The sequence below is a fragment of the Neofelis nebulosa genome, chromosome 9, assembly GCF_028018385.1.
Source record: "Neofelis nebulosa isolate mNeoNeb1 chromosome 9, mNeoNeb1.pri, whole genome shotgun sequence".
In the NCBI taxonomy this organism is placed as follows: Eukaryota; Metazoa; Chordata; class Mammalia; order Carnivora; family Felidae; genus Neofelis; species Neofelis nebulosa.
Genome location: NC_080790.1, coordinates 49,047,118 through 49,069,703, shown reverse-complemented (window position 1 = coordinate 49,069,703; position 22,586 = coordinate 49,047,118). Strand labels below are relative to the sequence as shown.

Genomic DNA, 22,586 nt, shown 5'->3' with positions numbered 1-22,586 from the left:
CCCTTGTCTTTGATCTTCCCACTGTACCCTTCCCTGCAACCTTGAACATGCCAGAACCCGTTCCATCATTTAAAACACATTAATAGGGGCACCTAGGTAGCTCAGTTGGTTGAGCATCTGACTCTTGATTTCTGCTCTGGTCGTGATCCCAGGGTTGTGGGATTGAGCCCTACATTGGGCTCTGTGCTGAGTGTGGATCCTGCTAAATAGTTTCTCTCTCACTCTCTCTCTCCAAAATTAAAAAAAAAAAAACCCACATTATTGTTAAATAAACCTTCTACATTATGTACCCATTTATTGATGCTTCTCTAAATACAGTAAAACCTTGGATTGCAGGTAACTTGTTCTGCCAGTGTTCTGCAAGACGAACAAACATTTCTAATAAATTTTAACTTGATAAACGAGTGATGCCTTGCAATACGAGTAGTACTTGACACAACGTCACATGATCACAACTGAGCCAATGGTTCTTCTCTCTCTCTCTCTCTCTCTCTCTCTCTCTCCCTCCCTCCCTCCCTCCCTCCCCCCCTTTCTGCAGGATTGTGGGTGATCATCTCTCACCCGTGCTCAGAGGCTTGGTCTCAGGCCACAATGTTTGGCAGAAATCAGTGATTTTTCGGAACATTGGGAGGTGCCCACAATTGGCACTAGTGTATTTTTTGTCAAAGCACCTATGAACCATTCTTTGCTTTTCCATCCAAGAGTAAGCTTAGGAATGCTTTGCTTCATTCTAGGTCAGGCCACCTGCAGGTATAGACCCTTTCCTCGGCTGCATTAAATATAGTATATGACAAGAGTTCATTAATACTGTACTGTGCGAGCGTATACAATGGTCCCCATGCAGAAGAAGATTCCATGGAGCCGAGAGATAGCAGTGATTCCATTAGTGATAGTGGAAGTCGTCCTTATTGTAATTATTTTTATATGAATATTTTGGGGTTGTGGAACAAATCATCTGAGTTTCCATTATTTCTTATGGGGAAATTTGCTTTGATGTACAAGTGCTTTGGATTACAAGCATGTTTCCAGAAGGAATTATGCTCACAAACCAAGGTTTTACTGTATTTATTTTCAAAAGCAAAAGTCTCGAACAAATGGGTGTGTTTACCATCATTACTTTCGTAACCTCCATTCAGTACTCAACTCACTGTGGTCTAGTCTGTTCCCAGCACTCCCCTGAAACTGCCCTCATTAATTAAAGTCACCAAGAGCCCCCAAATTTCAACATCCAGTTACTGCTCCTGAACTTGTGCTGGTGACCTCCCTGCAGTGTTGGCCACGATTGGTCGCTTCCCTCAGCACACTTTCCCCTTCACGTGTGCACTTCCCCATTTCCTAGATCCCCTCCTACCTTTGTGATCCCTCCTCCTTTGTGACCTTCCTGAGCTGGCTTTGCTTCATAACAAACACATCTGTTCTTGTCACTAAAATCCTTCAGGGGTCTCCCGCCTCTCACAGGATCCAGTCTAGATTCCTTAGCCAAGCCCCTCAGGTCAGCCCCTGCCTGCCTCTCCCACTCATCCAGTAACAACCTGTCGAGCCTTCACCCCATCAGCCTCTTTACAGTCTCCCAAACATGTCAATGCTGTTTCACGCTTCTGTACCTTTTGTACAAAATGTTCTCGACGCCACCCCCATCCTCCCCTGAGGAATTCCAGCTCATCTTCTAAGACTCAGAACAAAGGTGAGCAATTCTGACAAGGCTTCCCTGCCCCCAAATTGAGGCAGAGCCTCCTGAGTCTGCAGCATCAGTGACACATCTACACTGTGAGCTCTGCACTGTGTTGCCTCATCTGAGGCCCGGTGCTGCCAGGGCAGTGGGAGCTGGTTCTGCAGAGTTTGGCGCAGTGCCTGGCACTTAGTAGGTGCTACTACATGATTAGGGTGCAGGGGACATCACGCACTTATTTCTTTGAATTGAATTGAATTGGATTTGCTCTGAGCTTCTGACTGTCTCCATAAGGAAATGTAATCTCAGTCATTATTGGGGCATGCCATCTCCCCAGGGTCAGGGGAAGGTCCCTGGTGACGTAATCCATAAAGAGCATGCAGAGAGGGCCCTCTGGACTCTGTCCGCACTTGTTACCACATCTAGGCTTATTGTCCAAATCCTGCTTGGAACCAGGGGGCAGTTTCTGCTGAGGCCTGGGTCTTGGAACTTTTTTGCATAGATGTTCATAAGGCCACAGCCCTTAATGTTTAGTTATTTCTACATCCCCCCTCCCCCTCCATCAGCCCCCAGTGTGGGTGCTGGGTCCAGGTGTTCACACTTCATGAACACCCCAGTGATCCTGTTCTTTCTTTCCTATTCAGGGACTCCCTTAGCCTCAGTCAGGACGCACACCCTCAGAAACTCAAAGCCACCTCTCTCCCCTTACCGCACCCCCATATCCTTCCCCCCAACTCTTCACCACCCCACCCACCCCCGCACAGAACAATACAATTCCCAATTCCCCTCAATGAATGTAGGCAGCTAAAAAAAAAAAACAAAAAAAAAACAGGAATAAGGATGGCTTCTCCTACTAGAAAGTCTGTTTTCAAAGACAAGGGCTCCCCAAAACAAGCACACACCACGGTCTTCCTACATTCTTGAGGCAGAGGAAAGAAGAATACAGCAAAAAGAACACGATACAAAAGAATATCTCAGTACATTGTTGTGCCACATAACCTTCAATGAATTTAATTAATCACGTAATTAAAAGCAGAAATGCCCATGAAAAACAAGAATGAATTTGCTCTCCCAAAGAAAGACACCTCCACCTGGCAGCCCTCCTCACTCAGACTAAGCCTCCTTATTCCTGCCCCAGGGAGGGAGGTCTAAAAATCTCTGGGATCCTCCCGTCTGTGGCCCAGGATGCCACTCACATGGCCAAGTTTATTTGAGCTGCTGACTTGGATTGCTGACATGGGCATTTACAGCAGCTGCACTAACCCACTTTCTCTCATGGATGATTTTAATCTCTTTAATTTTTGCCCAGCCTGTGAGAAAACCGGGAGAGAGCATGGCTGGGAGGGGGCGGGAGGTAGACGGTGCAGGTCAGGAGCTGAGTGGTGGTTAAATCCTGTGGGAGGAAGCAAACGCGTGTGTAATCCTTTCAGGAAAACAAGCATTACTGGGGAGGAGAAAGCTGCCAATGTAACTTTGTTCCAAGAATAAATAGCACATTTTCCCTCAGTGTTTGCTTTTCTCTCTTTGATCCCTGTGAAACCCTCTGGAAATGCCTGGCCAGCATTTTTTCTCTCCCCTCCGAGCCTGGGGAGAAGGAGCCACAAGCACCCCCTTGAGATTCCTCAAACAGAGGCATAAAGTAGAGGCTCCCAGGTGATGCTGGAGCCAGGGAGCCTGTAGAAGCTGAGGACCCAGGCATTTTAGCAAGGTTTAGTCACCACAAATATGCCACGGTGTTTCCAAACATGTCATCACGATGCCCAGAAGCTGTTTAGAAGGGAATAATAAAAGAGAGGGTCTATGGCCCTCTAGGAGCCACTGGGAGCCATGACAGTTTGCAAACGGAAAGAAAAAGCAGAGCTGGTGTGGGTTAACGCCTAGCTTTGGTCCCAGGCAGTGGTAAATGCCTGCACGCAGAGAGGCTGACAAGAACATGCCCTGGCCATGGGGAGTTTATGGTTCAAATGTTCTAAAAACCACAGTCTGTAGTTGCATAGTTTTCCCCTCTTTTCCCAGATAGCTTCATTTCAGGGAGTTGTAGGCAGGACAATACCAGTGAAAGATAACGGCCTTGGCATCAAACAGACCTGCACCCAGTTCTGGTTCTTCCACTTACTCGGTGTGAAGCAAGGTTAGTACTCGGTTTCCTCAGCTGTTGGATGGGAATGATAATGCTTACCTTATAGGACAGTCGTGGAAAAGGTAAAAAGTGTGTAAACTTAGCATCATGCTTGACTCTAAGCGGTCAATACATGCCAGTTCCTTATCACCACTGTCTCCCCACAACCTATCATTCAAATCAGAAAATACTAATTAATGGCAAGACCTATACCAGGCTTACAGGGAAAGGCAAGAAGTAGAAAAACCCACTCAGTGGGCAGCTACATATAGCATCAGTTTTCAAGTCTGGAAGTAACAGGTACATGCATTGTCATAAAACTATGCAGGAGGCACTAATCAAAGGCTGATCCTGACAGTCAATTCTAAGGGTCCCCCAGAGGGTAGAGGTATCCAAGGGAAAGCTTTATGGAGAGGTGTGGACTTGCTCTGAACAAAGAGGCAAAGAGCAAGACATATTTTGAAAATGCTAATAGACTTACACTCCTTAGGATCCCCTTAAGGGAATTTTGGGAGATTTTTGGAAAGGAAATTGGGAAATACAGTTGATTAAAGATGATGGCATATTCTTTGTCACTATTCCTATGGAGAGGTAGCCTTTACTTCTCCTATTCTTGAATCTGGGCTGGTAGCAGAAACACGCCATGCCAGTTTGGGACTTAGCCTTTAAGAGAATCAGCAGCTTGTCCTTCCTGCTTCTTGGAACTTTTGCTCTTGAGACACTGTCTCTTAGAACCCAGACACCATGCTGTGAGAAGCTCAAGCCATATGTAGAAGCCATGTGTAGGCTCTTTGATCAAATCCCCAACTCCTGGCCAACAGACATTATTAAGACTAGCCATGTGAGTGAGCCATCTTGCATATCCCAACCCAGTCTAGCCCCAGATGACTGCGGTTGATGCCACATGGAGCAGAAGATCCACTCAAGTGATCCCAGCCAACCCACACAAGAGTGAGAAATAATAAAATGGTCCATGCTGCTAGATACGAATGCAGGAGTGGTATGTTATATGGCAGTAGACAATTGAAGCAGGAAAGTACTTATGGGAGGTCTTGAACGCCAAACACCAAAGTGTATACTTCATCATCAATGCCATCGTCATTATCTAAACTGTTAGTAAATTATCACTATGTGCCAGACACTATGTTATAAATTTTTAATATGCTCTTAAGATTTAACCTGCTTTTAAACTTGTGTGGTAGGTACTATTATTCATACTTAATAGTTAAGAAAACTAATATTCAGAAAGTTTTAGAAATGTGCTTAAGATTATACAGCCACCAAAAATAGTAAAGACGGGATTCAACCAGTCACACCTGACCAATCTCAAACCTGCCATCTTCTTCCTGCAAAAAGAATAAGCAGTTGGCATGCTGATAATTTTTGGAGATACAAACAACACTTCCAGCTGGAAATTGGCAGCCAGTTTGAAAAACACAAGCTGAGATGCCTGGCTGGCTCAGTCAGTAGAGCATGTAGCTCTTGACCTCAGAGTCATGAGTTCAAGCTCCCACATTGGGTATGGAGCCTACTAAACACACACACACAAATACACACACACACACACACACACACACACACACACACACACACACTCACACCCAGCAAACTGCCTGGGCTTGTCAAATCCAAGCAAAAAAATGGCAATGAGTCTAACTCCATTATTTAGTGACTGTATGGGTACGTAAGACAATATAGGAAAGATAAGAATGAAAAGGTTTTAAATAAGGGATAGTTCAGGAAATTAGAAACTACTTGTATTAGTTATCTCTTTCTGCATAATCACACGCCCCCCCCCCAAAAAAAAAGCCTTAGTGGCTTATAATAACAATAACCATTTATTATTTTTCATGGTTTCTAGGGGCCAGGAGTTTGGAAGTGGCCCAGTTGGGAAATACTAGCTTGGGGTCTCTCAGGAGGTTGACTGGGGTTTAAGTCATCTGTGGACTTACCTGGAACTGGAGGGTCCACTCCAAGTCTTCACTCCACTCACACAGCTGGCAGACTGATGCTGATTATTGGTGGGTGTCCAGTTCCCCATCAGGTAGGCCTTCCAGAGGCCTGAGTGTCCTGGTGACTCGAAAACTGGCCTTCCCCAGAGCAAGACTTCCAAAAGGCCAACACAGAAGCTGTAACATCTTTTATGACCTGGTCTCAGAAGTCATACACCATTCCTCCCACCTGACTCTATGTACAGAGCCATCCCTGATTGACACTGGAAAGGACTCCGTGAAGTCGTGAATACCAAGAGAAAGCAATCGTGGGGCTGTATCAATGTGGCTACCACATCCCTTGATGTAGTCTAAGTAATAAAGACTTTAAAGCAGGGCATTTGAAGCTTTCACATGTGTTTGCAGGACAAGGGAGCAAAAGTCAAGGAGTCTATTTGTGATGATCTCAGCCTGCATTACCATCATAAGAGGGTCTGAAGAGCTTACTTGGAAGCTGCTTTAGATATCAGAAAACTTTGAGAAATTCCTTCCATCCATCTTAGCTGGCAACTCTGAAGCAGGAGATTCTCTAGAAGCTACCGTTGGCAATCTCAGCTGACTACTGTACCCGAGAGGTTCTTTCATAGGAGAGGACCCTGCAGCTGCTGAGAACTTCACACCTGCCTTTGATGAGCGTGGACTTTCCCACTCCTCTGCCTTCCAATCTCATGCAAATGCCTCTCAGTGACCAACATGACCCTGGGATCATAAAGAGAAGGGAACTCTGGGAAATGTCATTCCTGGCCTCTCCTTGGGTGATGCAGGGAATCTGTGGGTGGAAGTGGGTGGTGGTGATACTGAGCTGACTACAGATAATCCAGCTGAAACTTTGGGGGGTTTTCAGTCAGTGAAACATGCATAATACTATGCAAGTTTGACTTGAAATTCTCCCTTCTCCAAAGACAGTAAAAACAGTTTTTAAAAAATGTTTTTAATATTCATTTATTTTTTGAGAGAGAGACAGACAGAGCACGAGAGAGGGAGGGGCAACAAAGAGAGGGAGACACAGAATCCAAAGCAGGCTCCAGGCTCTGAGCTGTCAGCACAGATCCTGACGTGGGGCTCAAACTCACAAACCGCGAGATCATGACCTGAGCCGAAATGAGATATTAACCAACTGAGCCACCCAGTTGCCCCTAAATGTTTTTAAGTAAGATAAGGCATGCTCACAAACAAGAATGAGATAGCAACGAACAAGGGCTGAAGCCATAAATCTATGAATCCAGAAATGGACAGAGAGGGTTAGAATCCTAGCCCTTTAGGGATGTGATGGACTTAGTGTTTCCCCTTAAAATTCATGTTAAAACCCTAATCCCCTTGTGATAGTATTAGGCGTGGAAACTTTGAGAGGTGATTAGGTTTAGCTCAGGCCAGGAGGGTAGAGTCCCCATAATAGGATTAGTGTCCTTACGAGAAGAAGAAGAAAAACCAGAGTTGCTTAGTATCTCCAGAAGCACACAAAGAGGTTATGTGAGCATATAGTGAGATGGCAGTCATCTGAAGCCAGAAGGCCAGCCCTCCCCAGGAACTGAAACTGCCGGCATCTTGATCTTGGACTCCAGAACTCTGAGAAATAAACGTCTGTTGGTTAAGCCACCTAGCCTGTGGTGTTTTAGCATAGCAGTCTGAGCTAACTAAGATGAGGAATTTCAACTCCCGAAGCATGATGAGACTTAAAAGCACCCTGTGCCTGCCAAGACACCAGAGCTAGGCTCACCTCATCAGCGATGACCACTAAAAGCTGAGACCACACTTAGGACTGTGGTTTGTTAACAGTTTGGCTTTACATCAAGTGATTGTCACCCATCCACATCTTGAAGAGAAAGGCCTTACATGTATTATCTCCTTATTGAAATTCACAACTTTCTTACATTAGTTTCATCTTTTTAACTTCCCCAAATTATTTCATTAGATTTACCAATAAATTCTACTCTCTTTGCCTCATTTCTTCCATCCCATGTCATCAGCATGAATGTACATATCTTCTTGCTGAAGTATATCCTTTAGTAACTCTTTCTCCAAGGGTCTATGAAAGGTCAGTACTCATGCTTTTTATATTTCTGAGAATAGCTTTATTTTCTCTCCTCATGTACAGGAGTGTACAGTTTGATTGGGTACAGTTTGGGTACAGTTTATGTATCTTTTTCTCTCCTCGTGTACAGTTTGATTGGGTACAGAATTCTAGGTTGGCAGAGATATTCCTTCATAACTTTAAAGGTGTTAGTGTCTTCTGGCATCTATTGTTACTAATGTAATGTCTTTTGTCAGTTTAACTGGTTTTTTCTTTTATCTCTATTAATTGGTAACAATTTCTCTTTATCCTTCATGTTCTGGAGTTCCCATTAATATGTCCACTTGTGAGTTTATTTCATCCTACTCAGCACCCTGTATATTCTTACAATCTTAAAACTCATATTTTTCTGTTGTTCTGACATTCTGCTATTATTGCTTCTAATATTGATTTTCTGCCATATCCCATTTCCTTTATTTTGTACTTCTTTATATCCTCTTTAATTTGTGTTGGAAACTTTTTGCCTGCCTTCCATATCATCACATTCATTTTTTTTTAAATCTCTAGCTCTATAGCTTCTGTGTGATTTCTACCATACCATATGCCAATTCATCAATTATCTCTAAAGAGTTCCCAATCTAGAGCTTATTTTATGTATTGATTTGTATTTTAAATTTCAGAGAATATACTGACATTTCCAGGATTTCTGATTCTTTTTTTTTTTTTTTTTTTTTTTTTTTTTTTTTGCTATGTCAAGATTCTCCTATGTTCAGGATTCATATCGAAATTGTTTTTGTTTCACAAATCCTTGTTCTTCATATGGATATTATTCTGTTCCTTAACTCTTAGAATATTGTATTCATTTATTTACTAACCTACATATAGGGTTAGTATATATCATTACAATGTTATAATAGATCATTAGAATATATTATACATATATGGCTAGACATATGAATTCCTTGTAATGATTCTTATCACAATTACTCTTGTTAATCCCATATTATATATGGGGAAACTGAGATCTGGAAAAGTAGTTGAGTAAAAGCCTTCCAGAGTAAGACAGTAAGAGAGAAAGGAATTCAAATTTATTGTAATGTTTTACTTATCTTAAAAGGGTGAATTTGTGGGGCGCCTGGCTGGCTCATTCGGTTAAGCATACCACTTTTGGTTTCGGCTTGGGTCATGATCTCACAGTTCATGAGTTCGAGCCCCATGTCAGACTCTGCACTGACAGTATGGAGCCTGCTTGGGATTCCCTGTCTCCCTCTTTCTATGCCCCTCCCCTCCTTTCTCTCTCTCAAAATAAATAAATAAAACTAAAAAAAAATAATGAAAGGGTGAATTTGAAGGAAGAAGTAGAAGATATCTGGTATAATCTTCTTATCAAATTAACATATAAATTCTATGCAATTCTAATCAAAATCTCAATAGGCGCTTTCATTGAAATGGACATATTTCTTCTAAACTGCATATGGAAAAACAAAAAGCCAAGATGCAGCCAAAATAATTCTGGAACAAAGAACTTACCTTATAAGCTACATAAGCTTACTATAAAGTAGGACAGCAAGAATAACAGCCCAGAGATGGACAAACAGATCAGTGGAATAGAATAAAGAGCATAGAAATAGACCCAGTATAAAGTAGATATATTAAAGTCTTTGGTATAGAGTAGATTGAGGCATTATAAATCATTGGGGAAAAGATTATTTAATAAATGGAACCGAGACAACTTGATTTCCATATAGAATTTTTCACAGCTAGAAAATGCCATTGAACCTCCATTTTACAACATTCAAAAAATAATTTCCAGACTGAATGAGAAAATAACAGTATCTATATGACCTTGGAAAGGAAAGGAACTCCTAAACAAAATACAAAAATCATAAAAAAATCATAAATCATAAAGGCCTGATTGATTAAATCAAAACTATAGCTTCAGTACAATAAAGGTCACTTTATTGAGAGGGGTAAGTGTTCCTTCCTGGTATTCACAGAATAACATAAATGGATGATTAGCATATGAAATACTAGTACAAGGAAAATGAAACAAAATAGCACTGAGCTTCCATTTAACATTTCTCAATGGGACAAAAGCTTAAAGTCTGACATATTCCTTTTGGCTAAGGTAAAGAAAAACAGGAATTGTCAAAACTGCAAATGCAAGTTCTAATTGATTCAACCACTTTGGAGAATCATTCCATAAAAATTGGAACATGGAAGGTGACAACCCACTCATTCCAACTTCAACTTAATACCTGAGGTGAAGACCTAACCCTATGCTCTAGAAGAGAGCTCTGTTTGCAATCATAAAATATTGAAAACATCCCAAACGTCCATCAGAAGGAAAAGAGATAGGGCATTTGGGTGGCTCAGTCAGTTAAGCATCCGACTTTGGCTCAAGTCATGATCTCATGGTTCATGGGTTCCAACCCCTCATCGGGGTCTCTACTGTCAGTACAGAGCCTGCTTCAGATCCTCTGTTCCTCTCCCTTTCTGCCCCTCCCCCACTTACACTCTCTTTCTCTCTCAAAAATAAACATTAAGAAAAATTTTTTTTAAAAAAAGGAAAATGGGTAAGTACTGATATATATAATAAAATATAATACAATTAGTGGCTGAATTTTTATTATATGTTTTTATATACTTATTCTATATTTTATTTATTTTATATGTACTTTTTATATATCAGCATAAATAACTTTCAGTAATATAATGTTGGGTGGGGAAAGTTGCATATATGTACCATATGAGACCGTTTCTGTACATTTTGTGAAAAACGATGATATATTGTTTGTGGATGTACATGTATATACATTTATACATGACAAATTCGTGGTAGTCCTTGCTTCTGGAGAAGGAAGAAGGTGAATGGAACTAGGGAGATGAGCAAAAGGAAGTTCAACTTTATTGTAATGTTTTACCTCTTTAAAAAGAAAAAGAAACAAAAGCAAATTTGACAACCATTTATTGGTTTTTGGAGTTCAGCACATTAATGTTCATTCTCTGTAGTTCTTTTGTATTTTTCCCCCAATTCAAAAATCAAAGACCTGTTGCCCTTTCTATCATAACAAGTGAATCCATCAAAATGTTTTAATACTTTCCTATGCTTAAGATGCACTGAGAGTCAAGCAGGATAGCACCAAACATTGGGCTAACCTAGAAGCCCCAGGATTTCTAAGAGAAGACAGCCATAATGGAATTGGTGACCCAGAATTGATCAGAGGGTTCCATATCCTGCAGGAGCCATGCTGAATGCCACCAACCTGTCAACTTCAGCTGCCTTAAAGCAGTCTTCTTGTCCCCACAACCTATCTACCTCACATGTTGACCATGGCCAGGTCAACCCCTGGGCAAAACAGGAAAACCTGACCAGGGCTTAATATGGAGAGAGTCAAATGATTCATAAAAATTTTAGCCATACTAACTCTGAAGCTAGAACATGCACTCTCCTGGCAGAATTCCCTCAGAGCTAGGATTAGTAGGGAGGGCTTTTTTTCTTTAGCAAATTCTCAGACCCAAGGGATTTCATTACCTAAACCAGATGGTTCCCAAACTCTTTCTATACTAAATTCAAACCCTAATTGTGCTGGCGGTGGTAAGCTGGTTCTAATTAAGTAAAGTTAATTCTCCAGGCCCAAATCTATACCATGCCAGTTTGCTGAAGGAACACGTAGAATATGATCAAGGAAGTAGTTAATAGTTTCCAAGAAATCAAAGTGAAGATTAATAAAGTAATATTCAAATTTTCAAACAGGGAGAAAAGCGAATCCCAGGAATTATGCCAATTAGATGGAGTCTGGAACATATTAGTGACTATGAAAATAAAAATATAACAATATGAATGCAAGGCAAGTTCACATGGGTTTTGGAATCAGGTAGGCCTTGAAAGCCAGCTTCACCCCTTTATGAGAAATAGAAAGTTGAAAATATGCTTATCTTCTCTGAGCCTCTGTTTCCTTTTCTGTAAAATAAATTATTAATACTTACCTCCACAGGAGTTTTTGTGAATATTATAAGTGGTGATGAAGGTAAGACATTTATCATTGAACCTACACATACCAGTTGCTCAATAAAAATAGTGATGATGCTGATGGTGATGAAGGTAGTGATGATTTATAAGCATTGAGAGAGAGTGCAATGATCATTAAAGACTGGGAAAGATATATTAATAGTTGTTCCAGACTGATTTCACTTACTATTTAACTTGGGTTGTTAATCTGAAAAATGAATGAAATACCATTAACCCTATTCTGTCTTCATTTTATTACAGCAGAGTCTTTCGTTATGTGTTCAAAATGATATCATGTTATCTATGAGGAGGAATATTTGGTCTGTTAATAATCATACCAAGGTACTAATTTTGCTTATAACCAAGATGCTGCCTTTTAGTAGTTTATTATTTATTGATGGCTTGGGTAAATTCATAATATGGATTTACATTTAGACCTCCCTAGATATGAAATTAACTTATCAGATTGGGACAATCTGTATTTTGTTGAAGATAACAACGGTATAACTTTCATTATCACCTCTCCTAAGGAAAACATTTTAATGTGATTTAACCTCTCCATAAAAGAAATTAAATACTAAGGAAAAAGATTTTGTTGGGTAGGGCTGAGCTTTGGAGAGCCACAAACCATTGAAATGTAGAGGTATTTCCACTAGTCACTCCCACTGAGAAAGCATGGATTAAGATAGAGAAATAACTCCATGCGTTTTATTTTATTTGAACAGGCAATATTCAAATTCATATGATATCATAAGCATTTCCTCATGTTATCACCAACTTTTGATTTGGTATTCACATTTTATTTGAAGAGACATTCAGTATGAGTCAACAAAGAGATACAGCTGCTAAAGGAGGTATCGTAATCATGGGCTGTGTCAAAAAACCATTACTTTCGTGTTGAAGATGGAAGTGGTAGAAATTCTACTATACTTCATGTTGATGAGACTGCTTGAGTTTGGATCCAGTGCCAGACAGCAAACCACCAGTGAGGTCCTGACAAGCTGCAAGCAATCTGAGTTGTGAAGCTTTGCCAATTGTTACACAGGGAGCCAGATCATATGAGGAACCAGTTCACAGGAGGAAAACTCAAGGGGCTTAGAGTGATCAGACGGAAGGAACATGATAATTATATTTAAATACTTAAAGAAGGAAAACAGGCGGGAAACTGTGACTCAAGAATCCCACCCATAAGGCTGGAGTCAGGAAGATATTATTAGCTATGCAAGGACCCAGAAAACACACATCTCATCTCCTTTTCCTGAATGAACTACTATCACCATGTTTGTTTGTTTTTTTGTTTGTTTTTAAGTTTATTTATTTATTTTGAGAGAGAGAGAGTAGGAGAGAAGCAGAGAGGGAGGGAGAGAGAGAATCCCAGGCAGGCTCTGCACTGTCAGCACAGAGCCCAACTCGGGGCTCAAACTTAGGAACCATGAGATCATGATGTGAGTGGAAATCAAGAGTCAGACACTGACTGAGCCACCCAGGTGCCCCCTATTACCATGTTTTAAAAGTTGAATCCTAAAAGCTATAGGGTGTCTTGGGTTGCCTCCTAGAACAGAAAAAAAGACATCAGGAAAAAAACTAGGGACATCTAGAAGAAGTCTATACTTTAGTCAATGCATGGCACCTAAGTTAGTTTCTTTTGTTATGTACCATAGGTATATAAGAGGTTTTTCAGATTTCCCTGTTATATTTGAACTTCATGCTGGAGAGACTTTCTCTGGAGTTTTGAGTCTAGTCTAGGCAGCAGACTACCAGCCTAAGAAAATAATTTTTAAAAGCCATATGCACAAAGATGTTCATCACATCATTATATACACCTGTGAAAATTGGGAAACAACAATATAGGAGCTGTTAAATTATGGTACATCTCTATGACTACATGTCTTGAAGCCATATGAAGTTAATATTAACATAAGGAAATATTTATGATGTAATATGAAATTTAAAAGCTGGATACAAATCTAAGTTGGAGGCCCAACTACTATGCAACTTAAGTGAATAGAAAAAAAGACACTCAAAATGAATACACATTTCCTCTGGATACTGGGTTCTTTTTCTGTTTTCTCTAATAGGTATTATATTACTTTCATAATAAAAAAAAATCCATACAAAGATTTGAGCTAGTTTCATTGTGTCAAGGGTTTAGAGGCCAACCACTCTCCTCTCTCCCCCAGGCTTTGCCTGACTATAGAATGTTGAAGGGCTGCAAATTAACGTCTGAAGATTGCACAGCATAAAACCACTTATAAGAATTTTTTTTAAGAACATGAACTATGGCGTAATCCATTAGAATTGAAGAAAAAAAAACTGTCTGCATGCTTCTAAGTCACAAATGGCTTAGACAAAAGAGAGCCAGCAAGATAGAAAAGTATGCCAAAGATATCTCCACTGGAGATGAGTGTCCTGTATATAAAGATGGAAAACAAAGCCGGGGTGGGGGAAGTGAGGGGGATTAGAATCTGTCACAGATCTTGGACAAAAATCTAAAATTACATTTTAGTGCGGACAAATGTTTGTAAAATAAGTGTGGCAATAGTCCAAGCTGAAAAACATATATTTAAGGATGGCATTTATCCAGAACAAAGATTTAAGTGTTATTACCAAAAATGCATCATGCAACAATCATCATGCAAAAAAAGACCAAGGAAAATCCAAGTCACGGAGCTGAAACGCCACAGGCAAAAAAACAGAGCATAAAGCATGCAGGGATTGCATTGTATCATGGACAGCCTTTGCTTAAATGAGTCTGTCATTCCCCCTGATGAGGGCTCCTTACAGAAAGCTGATGAAAACAGAACCTTAAGCACAAAGATGAAAGAGAGCATCATCCCATTTACATGGGGGAAAATCTGGCCAAATGATGCCAGCACCTGCACCCATCTTGCACAATCATCCTCGGGCATTTAGGAATCCTGAAACTGTTGTGGAGACCAGCCAAGAGTCAGAATCCCTCCAAAGATACCCCATCCAGCTGGGCATTTTATTTTTCCAGTGATGGGCCACAGATGTGTATGAATTGTATGTAGGTTTTACAGATATTCCATTTGCTAGCCAGAAATATGGGCCTTTTTAGCTTGAATGCCAAAGCAACTCAAAACATATTTTAATAAATTTTGTTTCCATAAAACATTTAAAGGCCTGTTACTAGTCTGAGTTCAATTTTGTTCCTGTTAATTATGGATATGGTTATCAACAGGCTACATTGTTATCAAGCCTATGGAATATATTTGTAGTTTAGTCTAGTATGTATATCCCTATATCCAGAACTTCAGGATTATGACTTCTTCCCAGTGGATACAACACACTTTTAACCCAAATAGACTGCTGGGAGCTAATGTTCAGCAGTTCTGAATATCTTGAAGTTTCCATTCCAAGAGCAGCTACAGAAACATAAATAATGATTCATATGCATTTTAAAAATTTGAGACTTTCTTTTAATACTGTGAATTCATTTCCATCAAGTATCTACAATTCCCACAAATCTGTATTCCCTCTGAATTCAGGGCAGTTTGATAAGGGAAAATATGTCCAATTTGAATCTGAATATCTTTACTTTACCTTCCATAAATGAGAGGTCCTCTTGACTTTTTCCCCCTGCAGTTTCAAGGTCAGTGTGTTCACGTCTTGTCATTTCTTCAAGGATGTAAATTTCTCTGAGCCATTGAGAACCAGATAAATGGGATCTCTCAGGATACAGTCAATTTCCTCAAACTGGTGATCTGAGAACAAAGCCCAGTTAACCTCTTCTGACTACGTTAAATAAAATCAACTTTTATTTTCTGCTTCATCTTATTCAAATATTTCTCAAGATACAGTCTTGAAGAAAATTCAGCCGTGTTTACTTTTTCTTTCTTATCGTGTAAGAAAACCTATACAAACATTCACAGGAGAAAATTTCCTGATAGATTCATGGAAACTATCTTGTGGTCACCTATCTTCTCTGTTAACATAAATGTAGATTCCAGTCCTACTCTTCATTATGGTGGCCCATCTGTGACACAAGAACTGAATTTTCCCAAGGTACTGTGTATATCAGTGGGGGGGGGGGCAAAACCCCACATCACCCCAGGATCAAATAACACATTGACTGAAACTCACTGAGATCAAGAGTTGGTCCTTTTTTCTCTTGTCCTGTGCTCACAGGTGGGAGGAGGTCATACAGAGCCTGGACTACTGAAAGGGAACAAGATGGAAAGGAAAAATTAAGGGCTGTTTGCCAAGGCCCACCGTCCATGAGCAGAGTTTTCCCTGTTCACTGGAGGCAAAGCCCAGTCAAGGAGAAGTTGCAAGGGCACATATTTGTCATGGGCATGAGCAACTTACAAAAATATTGCCCCAAGCCACAAGCCACAAGCCAAGGCTGCTCTGTGAGATTTACGGTTTGTTTGTTTCCATCTCATTTGCTCCAGGTTTGTTGGAGGACAGTTTTGTTCCCAGGAGACTTATTAGTGAGGGCTGTAGACGTGCCGCAACTTGAAAACTGACTAGGATATGAATATGTAAATAGTATTCAAAAACAATGGACACATGCGGCTCATAAGTCAGGATTGGGCCTTTGGGGAAATGCCAGTAGACAATACGGTCAGAGATAAATCTGAAAATAGATTTTTTTTTTTTACACTGTCAGGATTTCTCCCTTCTATCTATCCTGTTTAGCTTACGTAAATAGTCTAGCACAACTAAGGATAGATGAGAATATTTACATTAATGAGACAAACCACCCAATCTTCCTCTGTTCTCTTGCTCAAGAGAAGCATTTAATATTTCAGAATTATCTGACTGAATAGAGCAATATAAATCAGGTCGGATGAATTCTGATCTTCTAATTCAAGATGGCTGACAGATTTCACATGGTAACTTCTGCTTTCACTCCAAATTCTTAGAAAGGATAATCCAGTATTGGAGTGCCTAGGTGACTCCGATGGTTAAGTGTCCGACTTCAGCTCAGGTCAGGATCTTGCAGTCCATGGGTTTGAGCCCCACATTGGGCTCTGTGCTGACTGCTCAGAGCCTGGAGCCTGCTTCGGATTCTGTGTCTCCCTCTCTCATTGCCCCTCCACTGCTCATGCTCTGTCTCTTTCTCTCAAAAATAAATAAGCATTAAAAAAAATTTGAAAAGAAAAAGAAAGGATAGTCCACTCTGAAAAATAAGATGTGGGGCACCTGGGTGGCTCAGTCGGTCAAGCTCAGACTTTGGCTTAGGTTATGATCTCGCTGTTTGTGAGTTGGAGTCCTACATCGAGCTTGCTGCTGTCAGTACAGAGCCAGCTTCGGGTCTTCTGTCCCCTCTCTCTTTGCCCCTCTCCCACTGATGCATGCTCTCTCTCTCTCTCTGTCTCTCTCTGTCTCTCTGTCTCTCTCTCTCAAAATTAAATAAATATTTTTTAGAAATTTTAATGAAAAATAAGATGTACCATCAGTGGACCAGAAATCAGGGAAAAGTGACTAAAACATGGAATACAGATAGGATTGGATTGAAGGAGAAAACCACAACCAAAATGCACACAGAAGTGGGCACCTATGAAAGGCAAAGCAAAAACAGGGCACAGCCTACCAGGAGGTCAGAAAAGGAGGGTCCTGTAATCACTAACTGGGTTCTTCTCTAAGCTTCAACTGTAAGAGCCACCAAGTGTGTAGCATCCTTCCTCCTTCCTCTCTTTCCATCTTCCCTTCTTCCTCCCATGCCTCCCACTTGGACTGATCAGTTGGATCAGGCAGCAAACAACTGGGCTATATCCGCACTTACGGATGAGCAATAAGCACATGTGCTTGGACAGAGAAGCCGACTCTTCCCTTGGGCAGCTCACACCCCCCAGCAAGCAGGAGGAGCTCTTCTGCCCGAGTCTAACTAACAAGGTAACACACCTAGCAGCAATTTGCTCCTCATTAGCCACACTTTGGGTGCACTAGAGTATAAGTACAGCAGCGTGCAATGCCTCTCTCCCCTACCTCTCACCCTGTGCTATGCAGGCTAGTAAGCAGGTAACACGTGCATCACAGCTAACAGACAAGACCATATACAGAGAATTGCTTATAATCACAAATCCTCAAACATTGAAGGAAAGCTAACACCTTTATTTTTGAGGGATTCTTTTCATTAAAATTTTTAACATTTATTTAGTTTTGAGAGAGAGAGACAGAGCGTGAGCCGAGGGAGGGACAGAGAGAGAGGGAGACACAGAAGCTGAGGCAGTCTCCAGGCTCTTAAGCTGTCAGCACAGAGCCTGACACGGGCTCGAACTCACAAACCTTGAGATCATGACCCGAGCTGAAGTCTGCTGCTTAACTGAGCCACCCAGGTGCCCCGGAAAGCTAACACCTTTAAAAAGAGACACCAGACTCAAGGAACACAAGAACCTGACTGATGGAAAACAGAGGTAATGGGGCATCCAGGAAAAAACAAACACAAAAAAGTTGAAAGAAATCCTCAGAAAATAATTGCAGTGAATACAACAGATAAAGGAAGAATATGCAGAAAATAAAAGGAATGCCAATAAATCAGTAAGAAAAAGACAAGCGGTCCAATAGGAAAATGAGACAAGATTCTAAAGAAGTAATTTATAGAAATAAAAATATAGAAACAGTTTAACCGCACTATTAATTGGAGAATGCAAGTATCATTTTCACCTTTGAGATAAAAGTTTCTTAATATAAATGATGGAAAAAGAGTGGGAAATGGCGGTTCTTATGTGATGATCCAGCCACCTGGAGGGAGATTGGAGAGTTATCTATTAAAATGAAAGTCTGAGACTTTTTGACAAAGCCATTCCATCTTTCTGTATGAACTCTAAAGAAACATTCACATATTTGCACAAATCACATATTAAAGATGTTTGTGGCCACACTATTTGTAATACAAAATCTTGGAAATAACCTTAATGCTTTTAAATAAAGAAATTATTAAATATACTATGGCACAGCCATGTTATGGGAAACAATTAAATAGAAAACAATCAGATTTCTCTATACTGACATGGAAAACTTTTTTTTAAGTTTATTTATTTATTTTGAAAGAGAAAGAGAAAGTGGGGAAGGGGCAGAGAGAGAGAGAAAGAGAGAATCCCAAGCAGGTTCCATACTACCATTGCAGAGGCCGATGTGGGGCTCAAACTCACACACCTCAAGACCATGACCTGAGCTGAAGTTGGATGCTTAAATGACTGTCACCCAGGCGTTCCAACATGGAAAACTTTCTAAGATATGTTAGTAAGTGAAGAAAGAAATCTGCAAACAGTAGGTACACTGGATTCCATGTATGTAAAGAAATAAAAATTAAAATGCATGAATACCACCTAATTTTACAGGTACATTTTTGTGTGTAAGCATGTGTCTAAAAATTTGAAGGGATCCACATATAATTGATGACAACAATCCACCCTTGGAAAAGAGAATGGGAAATGGGAATTAGCAAAGAGGGGTTTCAGCATTATTTGCAATAATTGAATTATCTGTTAGCAGAATATATACACATATTACTTGAATAAAACATTAAAGCTTCTAAATTCAGAAACCAAACTCAAATATAGATCAAATAGGGAGATACCTAATTATTTGTTAACTGGTAACATAAACACACCACCTAGGATACCAGAAAGCATTGGTGGCTATCTTTGCAAACAAGATGAAATAAAGCACCTATTCAGTGCACGTTCTCATCCCAAGGAAAGGAACAAGGATCAATGGCAAGCTGCAGCTGCCTAAGGTGTAGCACCACGGCTGGCTTCGGAGACAACATGGCCCTTCCTCTCTCTGATACCAGGATTCTCAGCATCTCCACTACAAAATGAGAGAAAAACTATCTCTAACAATAAAATCTGAATATGTAGAGCACAATTTTGCTGAGTGTAGGAAACCCACATTCATTTCACTGACAAAAAGATCATCTCACACCATCAGCTTTTCAAAAAAGTCAAGAAACGTGCCTTGTAAGACCTAGCCCTTTATTTTTAAAAAATTTTTATAAGACAGCCCTTTGAAAAGATACTATTACACAATGTGGTTTATACATTTAAGTAGAATTTTCACTGAATTAGTTTATGCCCCAGGATCCATCGTTATTAGAGTCCCCTGTGATAGGCAAACAAAAGCTATTACCTTTCAACTGGTAACATCATGTTCTCAACGCTTACTGGCTGTTCTGAGAATACTGACAGTTCCCTGACAAGTTTACTGGGGGGAAAAGTGTTCATTCATGCAAGAAAGGGAATAGAACTTTGTGATTAATAAGTCTATAAAGAGGAAACACAAAAAATTCAAATTGGCTATGGGGCATATCCTTCCCACTAGGCACAGAGATAGGAGGCTTCAGAGTGATAAGCCTAACATCTCTGGCTACATCATTTGGCTAGCTCAATGATGTTATAATACAAGTGTCCCCCAAATTTCAGTGGCTTCAAACAATAAAAATTCTGTTCTTGCTAATATCATGTGTCCATTGTGGGTCAGCAAGGAGGTCCTATACATCATTCTCAGTCAGGGGATCATGCTGAGAAAACAAGTACCATCCAGAACATTGCCGGTCACAATGCAGTTTGAGAGAGAGAATTCTGGAGGCTTTTGCACTTGTAACAAAATGCTCTGACCCAGGAGTGACACGTATCACTTCTGCTCATTAACTAGAGTTATGTATATGGTCCCACTCCATCACAGGGATCCAGGAAATGCAATCTTAGTATATGAGAAGAGGAGAAAGCCATAAATATTTAGCAAACAACACTAACGACTAATGGGTTCTTTCCTTTTATTTACACACATTGGCTTGGTCCAGGGGCATCAGAGATATCCAGGCCATCATCGCATTAAGTGAAGAGTAAGTATTTTAAGAACATGGAATCCCTAGGCTGGCTTAACTGGAGAATAGAAATAACTCATTGCACCCAGGATTTTTAACATAAATGGAAACATTTCAGTAATATCTAGTTTAGGATAATCTGTGCACATAGGTGATACTGGGACATTTCTCTCAATTGCAAATGACTCATGATCAGTGTGGCTCCCAAAGCTGGCTGATCTTCAGAATCACCTGGGAAACAAACAAAGATGGAAATGTCTGGGTGTCATCCCTAAGAATTCTTATTCAATATATGCTGGAATGTGCCCTAAGAATCTATGTACCTAACCCCTGCACTCCAGGGATTCTTATGATCATTAGGTTTGGTAACTTTCGCTGAAGACATTCAAGTCCAGCAGTCCTCATGCAAGGTAATGCACCAGCCTTTCCAATGTCACAGACCACTGAGACTGGTGAGCCATCAGGCGACCCAAAGGAAGTCACGAGCGCCAATAAAATAGAGTGAAACAAACACTGGCTGAGGGTCATAACACCTACTACTTGGTTCTTGTTCTGATTATCTATTGCTGCACAGCAAACCAGCCCAAAACCTAGTGGCTTAAAATACCAACAAGCATTTCATTTGCTCAAGATCCGCATTTGGGGCAGGGGTCTGCAGAGATGGCTGTTTCTGTTCCATGTGTTTCCAGGAAGGAGTGCTTGCCTGGAGCTATAGGATCCACTACCAAGTTGGCCACACAATATGGAGTGTCAGCAGGGGCTGTTGACCAGGGACCCCAATTCCTTTCTCTGTGTGTCTCTAGGGTGCTACTTGGACTTCCTCCCAGCACGGCATCTGGGTTCCAAGAGTCCATGTTCACAGAGCAGGAAGTAGAAGCAACTGGTCTCTTAAGTAAGGCCTGAGTCCAGAAACTGGTACCATGTCACTTAGCTTTCTATTAGCTAAGTGGTCACAGAACCTGCCCAGATTCCAGGGGAGGGATACAGTTCTGCTCTCAGTGGGAGCAGTGTCAAAGAATTTGCAGCCATCTTTAATCTGCCACAGTCCTCGATATGCCTTTTGGGCCTCAGGCTTCTCACCTGTGAAATCAAAGAGTCAAACTGGATTATCTTTGAGGGCCTTGCCAACCCCCAAAGGCGATGAGTCACTGGATCTGATGCATAATTTGCTGACTGACAAAGAAGCCCAGTCTGCAGGTCCATGCCCTTTGTAAACCAGCATGCATGCGGTGACAGTTTAACAGAGCCTGACAGACATGCAGAGCTCACAGGGCAGCAATGACCCTGGGCGCCGAGGCCCCTCTGCATTTCCCACTAGACTCTCTGCTGTTTTTCTCCCCAAAGCCAAAATTGTATCCTAATTCCTGGAACCTGACAGCAGCTGTCCTGAGGGCTTCCTAACCATCCACGTCATTCTTGCCCCATCTCTTGGGCAATAATTCCTAAGTTAAGCATGCAATAAATGAACAAGAGATCTCGACGGGAGATTGGCAAAACTCACAAGCACAACAAAGGGCTCAGTAGGTGGGCCCTAGTCCCAGACAATCTGGGTTCAAACACCCCCAGGACCACATTCTAGCTGCGACCACTTGGATAATGTGATTTATCATTTTAAGTTTGGTTTATGTTTTAAAATGGTGGTATAGATAGCACCTATCTCAAAGAGTTGTTGCAAGACTTACTTGAAATAATACATATTAAACACTTAGCACAGAGCCTGATCCATAGCAAACACTTGATAAATATTAGCCATTGTTTTTATTAAGTCATAATGCAAATAGACACTCTAGTCATGGTTTGCCATACATTTTCCAGAGCCGGAGAAGATGAGTCTTACTAGAATGAGCAATGTTAGCCCAGCACTGCCGATCTATAGTCGGCCTGGCCACTGGTCACCAGAGCCCCATGGGGGAAAAGAAAAGGTGACCATGCAAACATCTCTCTCCTGCTCACCCAGCATCTGTGGGTGGAGAGTCCACACTGGCTG

General features: G+C 40.9%; 1 long non-coding RNA gene across 1 annotated transcript; it reads left to right on the top strand.

Annotated features, from left to right (window-relative positions):
* The first annotated feature begins 951 nt into the window (after window positions 1-951).
* LOC131484851 (uncharacterized) lies at window positions 952-7,723 on the top strand. The gene is made up of 3 exons (XR_009248479.1): window positions 952-1,684; window positions 3,686-3,800; window positions 5,650-7,723. It is a non-coding gene; the product is annotated as an uncharacterized LOC131484851 (long non-coding RNA).
* The last annotated feature ends 14,863 nt before the right edge of the window (window positions 7,724-22,586 follow it).